Source organism: Erithacus rubecula (genome assembly GCF_903797595.1).
Source record: "Erithacus rubecula genome assembly, chromosome: 5".
NCBI lineage: Eukaryota > Metazoa > Chordata > Aves > Passeriformes > Muscicapidae > Erithacus > Erithacus rubecula.
Genome location: NC_136687.1, coordinates 62848177 through 62861581, shown reverse-complemented (window position 1 = coordinate 62861581; position 13405 = coordinate 62848177). Strand labels below are relative to the sequence as shown.

The 13405-nt window shown below is 38.1% G+C and overlaps 1 protein-coding gene across 9 annotated transcripts in view; it reads right to left on the bottom strand.

The window, feature by feature from the left end:
• Positions 1 to 3391, bottom strand: part of LOC306802062 (uncharacterized protein) — a 116757-nt gene extending 113366 nt beyond the window's left edge. For 4 of the 9 annotated variants that reach the window (XM_079305806.1, XM_079305804.1, XM_079305807.1 and 1 more), the window contains exon 1: positions 3048 to 3180. The gene's annotated coding sequence lies outside the window, so the exon portion shown is untranslated. Of the gene's footprint in view, positions 1 to 3047; positions 3181 to 3324 lie in introns of those variants that run through there. The other 5 variants (XR_013774261.1, XR_013774262.1, XM_079305802.1 and 2 more) reach the window with 3 other exon arrangements.
• Positions 3392 to 13405: the final 10014 nt, after the last annotated feature.

Below are 13405 nucleotides of genomic sequence, written 5' to 3'. Positions count from 1 at the left end.
ACAGAAAATAAACATAACTGGAATTTTGTCAAGCTATAGTTGACAAATAAAAATGGTAAGTTACGTTGGACCATTTAAATTAAGGTTTTCCCAGATAGGATTATTTTTAAGCCTTCATATAGTGAGGTCTGACTTGCTGGAGCACTTTATTGTTATTTGCAACAGCTATGAAGAGGACCTGGGCTGAGATGCTGTAAAGCTCCAAGTTTTGGGAGAAGCTAGTATATGAGCAACTAATCAGGCTGCTTCAGTCAGACACTATGGGCACCAGAATCACATCCCCTTTCTCCAGAAGAGATCACATCAGCATATTTTCTCACAGGGAGAACAGAACAGGAAAAGAAACACCATGGCAATGAGAGAGCTGGAAAACCTCACAAGGAAACTGCTAAACTGTTCTCAGAGCAACACTTGAATGGTATTAAATAAATAAGGCATGTAAGCTGTAAGAAATAAAAATAAAGCACAGGCTCACTTAGCAGCACATTCAGTGAGTATAGACACTCCTTGCAGTCTATTTGGAAACGGAGATAACACTTTAAAATCAAATGAGATAACTCCATCACCAAAAGGCTGGCAGGAGAGTCCAGGTTATCACCAGATCCAGAACTATCACCATTATGATTTAACCATTTTGTCAACTCTTAGCACTCTCTCTTCTCATACAGCATAATTTTACTCTTGATTCTGAAAAAGTAGTGCTGTGTTGCTGCTGGTTTAAGGAAAAGAATGACGACTGTCTGAATATTGGTAGAACCTTCTTTGAGTAATGCAAAAACAACAGAAAATTGGAAGTGCAGAAGAAATTTTAAAAGAAAAAAGTTAAAATAATTATCTATGGTAAAAGTTCAATGGGGACCAACAATTTCAGCAGAGAGGAATATTTTGCAAAATGCATTAAAGGCATTTGGTCAATGTCCTTGTACAAGAGGTTGCTTCCCTCATACTGCTGGCAGGGGAGAACTGAACACATTTGCAGAACTTGAAGATATATGGTTTGTACAATGAGGGGTGATTTGGAATACAAAAGGTTGAATTGCTTTAAAAAAATGTGTCTACTCCACTTTTTTTTTTTTTTTTTTTAACAGAGCAATAGAAGTTTCAGCCAACTATAAAATCTTAATTATCTTAATTTTTGGTGAGATAAGCTGTTACTTGTTGAGTTGGAGTGGTGGGTGGTGGTGGTTTTTTGAGCAGTATTCACATTGTTTCCCTTTGTTCTTCCCTTTATATGTTGACCCTTATCAACATATCAAAACACCCAAAGGCTAAGAGAAAAGCCCTTTAATGGTGTATGCAAGGAATCTGTGTCACTAGAAGGAGCTGCTACAAGCTTACAAAATTTAAATATTAAATCAATTTATTAAAAAATGGAGTTCCAAGCAACTTTAAATTCTGTGTATGCAACATTCAGGTCATGTGTCAGAAGGAGGAGATGCACTCCTAGAGTTCAGCTTGGCTGAGCTCTCAGTTGAGCTTTTGTCCAGCCTTTTCCCTTATGCCCCTTACCCAGATTTTACAAACGTGAGCTTAAATGACTGTACTATAACTAATGGGCTCAGTTTCCTCACTTTTTCAGTGTTAAACCTAGTGCATTGTAGATGGGTTGACAAGTGTTTCAAAGGGTCTGAACACCATTCTGAAACTCAGGTCTGCTCATCCTTTTTTTAATTTTGCACAGGAAAAAAACCCAAAATACAAACACACACATATATATGTGTGTGTGTGTGTATATATATAAATCTATTTCAGTCTCCACCTGTCCTGCATTGCCTCCCAGCACTGTCTCAAATTTCAAGTTGTGAAAAAAGAAGCTGTTTCTTCCTCTACCTTCACAGATGCTCATTCTCTTCACTTGTTCCACATTTATTAAATAAGTCACTTGGGTAAAGAAAAGGCTGGTCAGGGAAAAATGGGGCAGTGTTATATTTAAATAAAGCAGTAATGAACTGAAGAAGTGCACCCAAATGAACCTGAACATCATTATTATTGTAACCCTGACCCTTCCTCTCTTGCTCTTTCTTGCTCCCACACATATGCACATATATTTCTCCTCTCATTCATTGACTGCTGTCTGAAATAAGATCTTTTGCTCCTAAGGACTGGGCCACTTCTTTCACATAATCTGTAAAATCCTCAGCTCAAATGCCTTTTTACAAGTAAAGCATAAGTTTGACAACCAGGCAGCTACCTGGATAATATTAGTCTAATTCTCAGTAGGAGAGGATACTCCTTAACTACTACTTCAGTGAATATGGACAAAAGGCTTTTCTTACTTATTTTGAGATGATCTTTCAAACAGAGACATAGGTAGGGGAAACAGACTGATGAAGTGTGAATAAACCTGTAATATTGGTTTTGCTTATTACACATCCACTTTATAATGTGCATATGATGCATTAAAAATTAAAATTCATAATCTAAAATGTGCTAAAGCTCTCAGCTTTCATAAGCACTATCACATGAACAAAAACTTTCTTATTTGAAAAACCTTTTTTAAAAAACATTTTTGAAACTAAAGTATTCTTACACATTTATAACAGCCTTATAACAGAACTACCTCAAAACCTGAAGCTTTTCTCTGTTCTAGTGGTTCCACTGAGTTTTCCTTCAGCAGGTTTAAACTGAGTGAGCTGAGAGAGTGAAAGACTGAGACTCAAAACAGTGGCCACAAAAGGATGATCTGGAATTGTCATATTTGTATTTTTGCATTCAGTAACTGTAGGAGAGACCCCACTCAGCAGAAACAGTGCTAAAAGGGAAAGAGAACATGTGGAGAGGGATATATTACATAAGACTCTCCACAGCACACAGAAATAGATGCTTTGGGCACAAACTATAAAACATTTCTCTGCTGGAGTGAGAATTTCTTCAGGGAGATCTCACATCACCTCATCTAACCAAAGACAGAAAGAACACCTACTCCTTTCTGCAGTCTCCATCTCTCACACTTATGGGCACTGATGGGGCATCTGCCAATCTGCTTGTGTGCTATTTGGCATTATTTTTCCTTCATGCTAAATAAATCCATCAAGGAAAAAGAGTACCTGTGACAGGCTGAAACTCCTTCAGAGGCAAGGGAGCATTGTAAAAAAAAGAGGCAATAGCCTACAGCATATGGGTGGTGACTGGGGCACTTCTGCAAGGAGCAGAAAATCCAGGCCCCAGGGAAGAGAGAAAATTAAGCTTTTTCTTTAAGACCCTAGAAGGGATTGATTAGACTTTATTACAACACAGCCATGGAAAACTGGTGGACAGAAAGCAAGGAGTGAAGAATCCTCCTGCAAGGACAAGAGAGGATATCTGTTCTCAGCAATTTCTTACCTTTATTTTGCCCTACTCTGTAGACTTAACGTTTTCAGTTTCTGAAATTAGCTGTTCTGGCCATCTAGAACTGAGAGATTCCAAGCCCAGCTGGTAGACATGTCTCTGGGAAAGGGCACAAGGACCTTCACCCCATTTCTGTATGGCACCCTGCAGGAGCCAGGGCAGTGCTTAGCTATTACATCCAGCCCCATCAGATATTGTAAAGCAAAGAGTGTTGAGTAATTGCTGCTGTCAATAAATTCAGTAACCATAATTATTCCAAATTGTTACAATTTTTTTGGTATCTTAACTACAGTAAGTCAATCAATCAATCCCAGCTAATGACTGACTCATACTATGACCCTTTACAGGCATCCAGACAAATAATTGCATGATATTGCTTTGAAGGACAAAAATATATGCCTTACAAAAAGGACAACAATACAGGGATGACTCTTTGTTGGTTTAAAAAAACAAACTAGAGATTACCTTCACCTTGAGTCCTCAATTTTAAGTACAAATACAGGTGGCTACAGCCAATGTGCACTCGTGGCCTGTAGCTCAGTGTAGCAGCACTGCTCAGCACACCACAAAAGCTGGGTGGTGTCAGCTCTGATATCACCACATCAGAACACAGAGTCAAAACAGGGCTACTCTTCCAACACAAGATTGCAGGAATCCAGCATCCTGGCACAGACCTTTGGAGCAGACAGGAGCTGGAGAAACTCCAGTCTGAGAGGAGCTATTCCAACTTCTTTTCTATTTAAAGCACAGTGTGTTAAGAAGCTTTGCTAAACCCTAGAAGTGAATAGTATCCAAATATCCTGCATTTCCAATTACTTTTATTCAGTCAGTCCAAACACATGCCACAGCATTAAATTCCACCCAAGAATCTGGCTCACCATACTTCATTCCCTGAAATACCAACTTTAGAACAAAATAGTTCTACACAAAATGGTAGAAGCCAAAGCCCTTAAAACAAACAAACAACAACAACAACAAAACAAAAAAAGTGAAGGGGAAACAATACTCATTTTCTCAAGTAAATACTTTTACATGTGTCTTTAATACATAAATCTGGCAATGCATCCTTCCAACTAACAGCCTCTTCTGCTATGAAATAAAGTACTGACAGGTAATAGATATATCAACAATAGATGTGATTATTTTTCACCAAGATGCAATGGTCCTGGATAGGATTGTAAAAGTCTTCTACAGAGTCCTAGAAATGTGGATTAAGTGGGTGAAGAAAAACAGAAAAGTGCAAGAAAACATTCATTTAAAGCAGGAGTTTCCAAACATGGTAGCACAGATGTGCCTTTTCTGCCCAAGTGACTCTTGGGTGTTTTGCATTTAAAGGCAAGCAAGACAAACCAAAGCAGTCTGCAGTCATCTGATAAAGGCCTTGAGCATTCTGCTAGAGTCATTCTGCATTGCCATGTCCAAAGTAATAACTAATCAGTCCCAGAGCACAGCCCTTTTTTCAGGTAACATGAGAATTATTATCACATTCAAGTATTCCCAGCCCAGCCACAGACTCAGCTCCTTCTCTTTACAAAATTCTCTCTTCCTTCTCTTAGGCATTGTGATTTTTTTTTTTGCCCCTATACTTGTAGTAGCAGAACCAGTGTCAGGGAGATTGCTGGCACTGTATCAAAGTACAAGGAAAATAAAATAATTACAGGAGTATTTTTACAAGGGAGCAGTTCTTTTATACAGATCACAAAACAGTTCCACAGTTTTGCTTTCACAACTGAGGGAACTGAGTGCTGCAAAGCAAAGGTAGAGCAAAAATGCACCGGGCTAATCATGTCACTGAATTTTGTACACAAATCCATAGCCAATTGCAAAGATCACTGAAAAAGAACACCAACAGACAGCTAGTAAACTGTGGAATTCACCATGAGGGGCAAGGAGGAGACAGTGACTTTGGAACTACAGAGTCTTTCATAAGGTATTGTTTTCCTAATGATTTTTGACATCTCCCTGTTTAACACTACCAGACATTCCAACAATGAGCAAAGAATTAAATTTTATCACCCCCAGCTTATCCATGGGTGGTCTAATTTTCAACTGATAGCAATAAATAATTTTTAGTGTACAGAGTCTTTGTGGGTTCTTTTTCACTGCTGGAGTAGTCATTTGACAAATTAGGAAGTGGAACTGCATACTGATGAGATAAAGGGTCTTGTGGCAGTAGCAGACAGAAGAAATTCAGAAGTGACAAAACAAATTACTTAAATTAAGCAGCTCTTGCCTAGCTTGCCCATGTGTATTTATATTACAGCTGGACTCCAGGTAGCATTCATAAAACTGTCCCTAAAACAGCCTGGGCATGGACCCAGAGGATGTATAGGCTGTGTTTGTTATGAGGCCACAATTGACTTCGACTGCTCTTGGAGATTCATTACTCATCTTTGTTCTCTCAAGTTAATAATCTTCCCAAGAAAGGACAAAAGCAAGGAATGATGCTTCAAATCCTGCAACAAATCAGATGCTGCTTCAAGAACCTGCTTGCAATTCCAGAATCTATTTTCACCAGATTTGAACTTAAAAAAAAAAAAAATAAAATCATTCTACTGTGACTAGGTTCCACGCCAAGTTACAACACCAGCTACAACACCAGCCAAGTGCTTTGTGCAGTAGAAGCCTCCTTCCTAAAGGGAGAAGCTGAAATAAACATGGAACAGCTTCCCAATGACCTGCTAGGTTACAAATGCTGCACAGCTATCTCCTTCTCCATGGCACTAATTGCTTCACATTCAGAAAGAAAAAAAAATAAAATCCCAAACAACTTTTATTCTTCAGCTCCCAGAAGGGCACCAAAATATGTGAAGTGCATATCTACCCCACACACTTGACCTACTTTATCTACAAGAAAGATGAAGAGTTAATTGCTTGTGGAAGTTACTGAAACCTACCTACATATTAAGTATGTGAAAATATCAGCAAAACTTGCATTCCCTCTGAAGAGAATGAGCTGAGGTGAGAGATTTTTGTAAAGCCAACATGAACTGACTTCTTGGCCAGCTTACAATTCACAATCATAGCTACCTGCTGGTAGTATATGTCAGGACAGTGTTCCTACTTCTAGCTAAAGATGGCCAAAACACTAAATCAAAAATCACATTTCCCCTAGAGATCATATCCAATCCACCTCCTCCATTTCAGCTCTTCAACAAAATACAACTAAAAATAGAAGATACCAGCCAACAGCAGGGAAAATATTTCAGTAAGGGAGAGAGATAAATGCAGAAGAATCATTCCTTTTGAAATAAAACATATTTCATGTTTGCACTGATGTTTACATTGAATGCCTCTGCCTTTTACATGCTGTCAGGCACAGTAAAACTGAGCAGATGTATATGCAAGAATATAAAGCCACATTGCCCCAGGCCAGGACAGCTTGAACTCTTCTATTTTTTTTTTTGTCCTGGTGTTAGTTTTAATACTGTTTATGCACATTCTTAGGGTGGTGCAGGGGGGGAAAGGGAGGATAAAAGAAAATTATTTGTCCCTTTGTTTGTCTGGAGGAGAAGATGGATTTTGTTTTTTGTTTTAATCTTCATGCCCTGTGAAATCTTCCCTGTCTCAGAAATACAGCTCCTGCTACTAAATCAAGGTGCCTCAAAGGTCACAATCTCCTCACCATGATTTCTTTCTGAATTAAGATGTTTTCTGAAGAATACCAACAAAAGCAATGGAAACAATACACTGGAAACCATTAGTTAGGATATAAAGTCAAGAAGAGGAAAAGAATAATGGCTTCAACTGTTTTAATTAATTAAAATCTGATTTAATTCCAAATTCAGATCCTGTTTGGCCTGAATTCAAATTGAGCCTGTAGCAAAATTATTTGAAAAAAAAAAAAGTATTAAAAAAAACACTGTTCATAGAAATCTACTCTGCTTATATCTATATATTTATATCTACATATTAGACTGACAAGAAATCTCAGATAAAAAAAAAAAAAAAGACAACCAAAAAAGAATATAACAACAAAAATTAACCCCACATAAAACCAAAACACTGATGGCCAGAACTAAGTTTTGTTTTTCAGAGTTTTTGTTTTCCTTTTTCTCAGTCATTGGGATTTCTTTTAATGAGTGACTGGAATTACAATAGTTCACATTAGTTTTCTGTGCACGCAGAATCCTTAGCAAACATAAAAAAACACCAAAAAGAATTTATGGAAGACCCAAGCCTGGCATAAAATCAAACTGCAATGTGCCATTTGGGAAATAGTTTTTTTCTTGACCTCCTCTACAAATGATGAGTGAGTGAGAGTGTAGGAATTGCTGGTTTGTGTTTCTGATGCTTGGTTTGTTGGGGCTTTTCCCCCCAAAATGTGTGCAAACAAAGAATCTCTTTATTTGCAGTAGATGATTCTGTTGCTTCTTTACCTCTTCCAGATTTCCCAGTTGTTTTTCTCATTTATTCTGTGGTGTGGACAGCATTACATATTTGTCATGGAGGGTGCCTGACCCAGCCCTGTGACTCTTTTCTTTCATCTGGGACCCTTTGCTATTCTCTACATCCCTCCATCCTTTGGGAGCACAAGAGAGCCAGGGCAATGTAAGGCCTGGAAGGGTCATCATCAGCCACACAACCTTTTTATGAAAAGGTGGAAAAACAATACTGGGTATGTGTCAGCTTTAATTTGTATATTTCATTATATTACACTATAGCTCAATTCATAATAGGCTATGAGTTTGTGCTTTACTTGACAATTCTTGGGATAACTTCCTTAGTTGATATTTTGCCCCACCTATAACTACTGAGCAGAAAAGCAAGCTGGAGTTTCCTCCTCTCATGTCTGGTCCAAGTCATTCCCTTGGTGAATGTTTTACTTAGAAGATTGGGACTCAACTTTCCACATAATTTTTGTGGATAAAAAGAAAATTCTGAGAGAACAAGGACAAGTTTGTCCATAATGGGTTACTAGAGGCCAGCTATGAGTTTACATAATGTTTTTCAAAAAAAATTTCAATAGAGGTGTCATCTTCTAGCACAAGCAGTGGTATTGTGACTGAATGACCAAAAAACATAATTCATAGGTATTAATGTTCCAAAGAGCCATTTTTGAAAAATAAGGATAGGAACCTCTGTCATTCTGTTCTAATGTAGGTCATCATTTTAATTCCCTCACCAATTTTAATCCCACATGGAATGCACTCCAAGTCTTAAATTATTGCACATACAGATACAGTAACTGATCTTCCCTCGACAAAAATCCACAACACTTCCTTATGCAACACAACCCTCCTCTTTACCAAACAAAATCTGCACAGCATTTTTCCAGGAGAGCATGCACTTGTGTGCACCTATTTGCTTTAACTACATAATGAAAGACAAATATGAATATTTTTGGAAAGACTACTGTGCTATCACTTATGTCCATTTCAAGTTTAGTCTCTCCCTGCATTGTCAGTGCCTCACTCTGCACAAAGTTTCCATTCTGTTCCCTTCAATGCTCTTGGAAGCAATTGAAGTCAAAACATCCTGGAAGAAGAGTTCAGGTTTTTACACCTCTGGTTTCAATTATTTTTAAATCTGACAGACAAACACAGCTTTTTAAGATATGTAAGCCCAGAGCCAAATAAGGATCTTTTGATTTTTTTTTTTTAAATACATGTGGTTGAAATATGAGACCTGCCTGCTGCCAAGCCACAGTATTTGGAATCAAATACTGGCACAAGAAAATAAGCCATTGTTCAGAGTATAATTTTAAGAGGAACTATCCTGCAAAAAGGAAAACGTAAATTCCCATAGTTTAGCTCATAGTTATAAGACAATCCCATAATTCTTTGTTAAACACTTGAAAGTTGAAATATAGGTCCTAGCAATGTTTATCCAGGCTCTCAGAAATAATCTTTTGATATAAACTGTACTAAAGCCATTAAGTTTTTCTCCATTATAAAAAGAGTCACAATTATAGGATGGAATAGTCCATCCCATCAGTGATTTTCTTGTGCTGTGCTGACATAGTTGCTTTTGTGTAAAACTGCTTCCATATTTTTGACTGTAGCAGCCAAAATAGTACATAAAAGTACCTTGAGGGTGCTATATCTTTAGGTAAGGCTGAGCAACTTCACATCCCTGATTTTAGAGGCCAAAACATCACATTTTTTTGATGTATGAGCATTTATTTGCAGGTAATCTGACAGAGCCAGAACTTCAGCCACTCTCAGCTTTGACCAAGTAAAAATACTAGAAGAAAAAAAAAATGTTTTCTATATTAACAAGGGCTCAGAACTTAATTTTATTACAAGTAACTCTTCCTAGAATCATGGATGAGCATAAGGGGCATACACAAATTAAGTGCAGACTGAATCTGGTATTTGTTTTTTGTGAGGACTAAGGTTGCATAGAAAGGACACCGTTTTGTGGTGTGGCTATTCTTATACAAAATGAATGAAGTTGAAAATTAAACTGAGAAGACTGACCTCCTGAAGATAAAACTGAGTTACTGATTCCAATCTCAGGTAGTGAAACAAAGGAAAAATTTTAAAAAGATAAAATTTTCAATTCATCGAACAAAAAGTAGATTTGTTTCTTCTAATGAAAGAATACAGCAAATTTTTAAAAAAGCATTAAACAGCCAATTTAGTAACATTTCCACTAGACTAGGATTTTAACTATGAATGTGCTCCTTCCAGTGCTTGGTGCCAGAGTACCACACCAAGTCACAGTGTTTAAATTGGATTTAGACTAATCATTTGTTTTCTCTATCTCAATGCTCAAATTTCAGTTCACCCTCTCAGCCCTTTGTGAACACACTTGCTGGTTCAGCCTTTGCCACCAGTTTGCCACTCAGGTTTCACTACAAAGTCAGAGCCAAGTTAGACCCAGATCTACCTTTGACAAGAAGCATCATTTTTTAGGAGTCCTTCCTGTTTTTTTTTTCTTAGAGAAGAGTAACAACATCCCTCATTTTTGAGGTGTGTACATTAAGAGAACATGTCTGCTCAAAACAAAGAAAAACTCTCAAGCATCTTAAATTGCCTCCCAGAAGATTCTCACAGTTTGGGCACCTAGTCTAGATACTAATCCTAAATGAGTCATGGGAGATCTAATGAATCATGGATTTCTGATGCATTATGTGAAGTGTCAGTGTGCCAGTCTGCACAGGCAGAGCAGGCCCTCTGCTCAGGCTGGTTTGTAGAGCATGTGCAAGTACAGAAAACATTGCTCAGTATCACAGTACTCAACACCAGTGCACACCTGCACCACTGACTGTTCAGTCCAAGCTCCTTGTCTGCTTTGAAGTAATTTACCAAGTCTGGGAGGAAGATAAGAGGGTTATAAGAGAAAGAGAAAGCATATTTTGAGTTTGTTTTACAGTCAGGACACTGGTTCTATGCATCCTAGCTCCAGTGTGATGTCTCCCATGGCTGACCCTTTGCTGGAACAGGCTCTCTGTTTCTGTATGCACAGAAGGAAACTTTATCTAGTATATCAAAGCTGCAATATGTATTTCTTTTTCTCTTAAGTCTGGTTGTTGCTGGTTTGGGTTTTTTTCCAGAGAAACACCAACTTACTCCTCCCTGTCCATGGCACAGATAGATTGTGAAGCAAAGTAAAATCAATCTTAAGCCATTCACATAACTGGAAACTGTTCCCATATTTATACTGCCCTTGAGAGTTTTTTCTCAGATTGCTTTGTTTCATAAATAATCAACTCTCCTTTTTTGTGCTCATCTTTTGTTTGGATGAGCTCTCAGTATGCAATATGTCATATTCAGAGTGATGCAGTGTCAGTATGTACTGACATGGTGTGGACAGAGCCCACCCCAGATCAGCACCAGCAAAGTGGAGGGGGGTGTTATGCCCATGTGTGCCTGTCTGCATCTGCCTGCACCAAAAATGACTTCATCTTAGGGTGATGCCTGACATCTGGCTTCTAGGCTTTTTTTATGCCAATACTCCGAATTAAGCTCAACCAAAATATTTTCTTTTGATGCGACAGAAGCATTAATGCATGATAGAGACATTTGGAAATTATTTATCACTCATTAAACATTCTCTAAATAGAAATTATGCAAAACAGACTACACGAATGGTCTGCAAACTGACTTCCTGAGAAATCTCACAACAGTCTCAGAGCAAGCAACACTCAAGAAGCAGTAAATAAAAAGGTACAAAGCTTATGCTGTGTTCAAGCAGAACCTTCAGACAGGTATCTGTTCAGAATTTCCTTCATGCAGGCACTCTGCTCAGCTTCACCCATTGTTCCTGCTTGGTCTTTTAACTAGAAGGTTTTCTTTCAACACATAGTACATGGAGCATCCAAATAAAATACATCTGGGAAAGCCAGCAGAGACACCAACATGAGCCTCAGGAAGCTGGGCCAGGAGAGTTTGGGAATGAATAAAAAGGTACAGGCACAAACAGCTGATGACTGCTTCCACCATTCTTCAAGCACAGTACTAAAAACCCTAACTCCAACCTTGCATCATCTGTAGATCTTCAATTACCATCCTTTAATTAGCACCCTCATTACATTTCCTTCAATGTGTAACATAACATTTCTGGGCAGTCATTATGCCAATGGTCTGAAGCTGCTAAGCAGACATCTGACACTGCTCAAAATGAAAAGCAATCTCTTCAACAGGTGCAGTTTCTGTACATGTGGCTTTTGTTTATTGACTCCATTTTATTATTAGAAACATGCAGGCTTAGGTCAACTTGGGTTGTCCTCCTCAATTACAGAAAATGTCAATCATGCTGCAAAAGAAGCAGGTGGATCTGTGCTTAATTTGCCCTCACAGATTCCATCTTGACACAACTACTGCCTGGAAACAAATATCCCACTTCTTAGTGTATTGTTAATGGAAAAGATAGGAATTTTATTTAAGAGTTCTAAAATAATTTAATTCTCATAACAGCTAAACTCCACTGTGTAAACAAGGAGAAAGACCTATTCCCAAGAAAAATCTGGAAATCTGTTTCCATTTCAGGTATAATCACAATGGTGTTTACAAACTGGATTTCTGAAGTTTATTAGCAACTGAACAAGATTCTGGCTACAAACTCTAGGACCACTGGCCAAAGAGTAATATTTAGCATCTTAATAATAGAAAATTAAATTTTAAAAAAATCAGCTGGAAAAAAAAAGAAGGCATTATTCAAGACACAGAAGTATGTGATCAAAAAAAAAAAAAAAAAAAAAAAGGTATTCCTTGTGGCACAGGTTTTTTACTGAAACTTTTTTAGCTACACTTAAACCATCACCCACAAACTCATGGGACACAGTGCAATCAAACTGAGACCTGACGTGCTCAATTGTTCCAGTTTATGCTGCTAATAAATGCATTTACAGAATAATGCTTTCCATCTCTTTACTGAAATGTTTTCCATGTGGTAAGAACGTTCAGGTCTGCATCTGATCCTTGCATGCCCTAATACAAGGCAAATTTAAAATTAATAAGGCCATTCTGTGGATTAAAAATTCAAGGATGACTTGTCAGTTTTGTTGACAAAGGATTTGGGTTTCCTACAGAAATACATATCCATTCCTTGCTTGACATGCAGTTAGATTCCTGTGATCTGTGCTTCTCCTGGTACTTATTCTGCTCTTTTCCTTCACCCCAGGCCATCTTCCTCATGTCATTTTGTTAGATTGAATCATTATTACTCAAATCAGACCGAGTATATGTCAGCTCAATAAGGGCTGGCTATGTAGAACCATCTAGTAACAGTACATGTTTCCTAGGAGCACAGAGGGAATTCTGCCATTCCCACGCTATGGAAATGGGGACACGGGTCCTACGTGAACCTTCCAACGTCACCAAATGTGCTGGTGGCAAAGCTGGAAAGGGAACTTGTCTCTCAAACATTCAAGGGAGTGGATGAGCTTGCCAAACCTCCCACACACACATAAATGGTGGTTTGCTGTTGATCTGTTCAGTTCTCTGGCACTGCAGATACTTGCAAATTTACAGCTACAGCCGTAACTTCATTAAGCAAAATATATCATGAGTATGACAATTCCTTTATAAGGAAACCTACTGTCCCACTAACCCTCCCTGCTGTCCTGACTCCAGTGATGTAATCCAGGGCAGAGGCTCCAAGGAGCATCTGGTAAAACGTGATGATT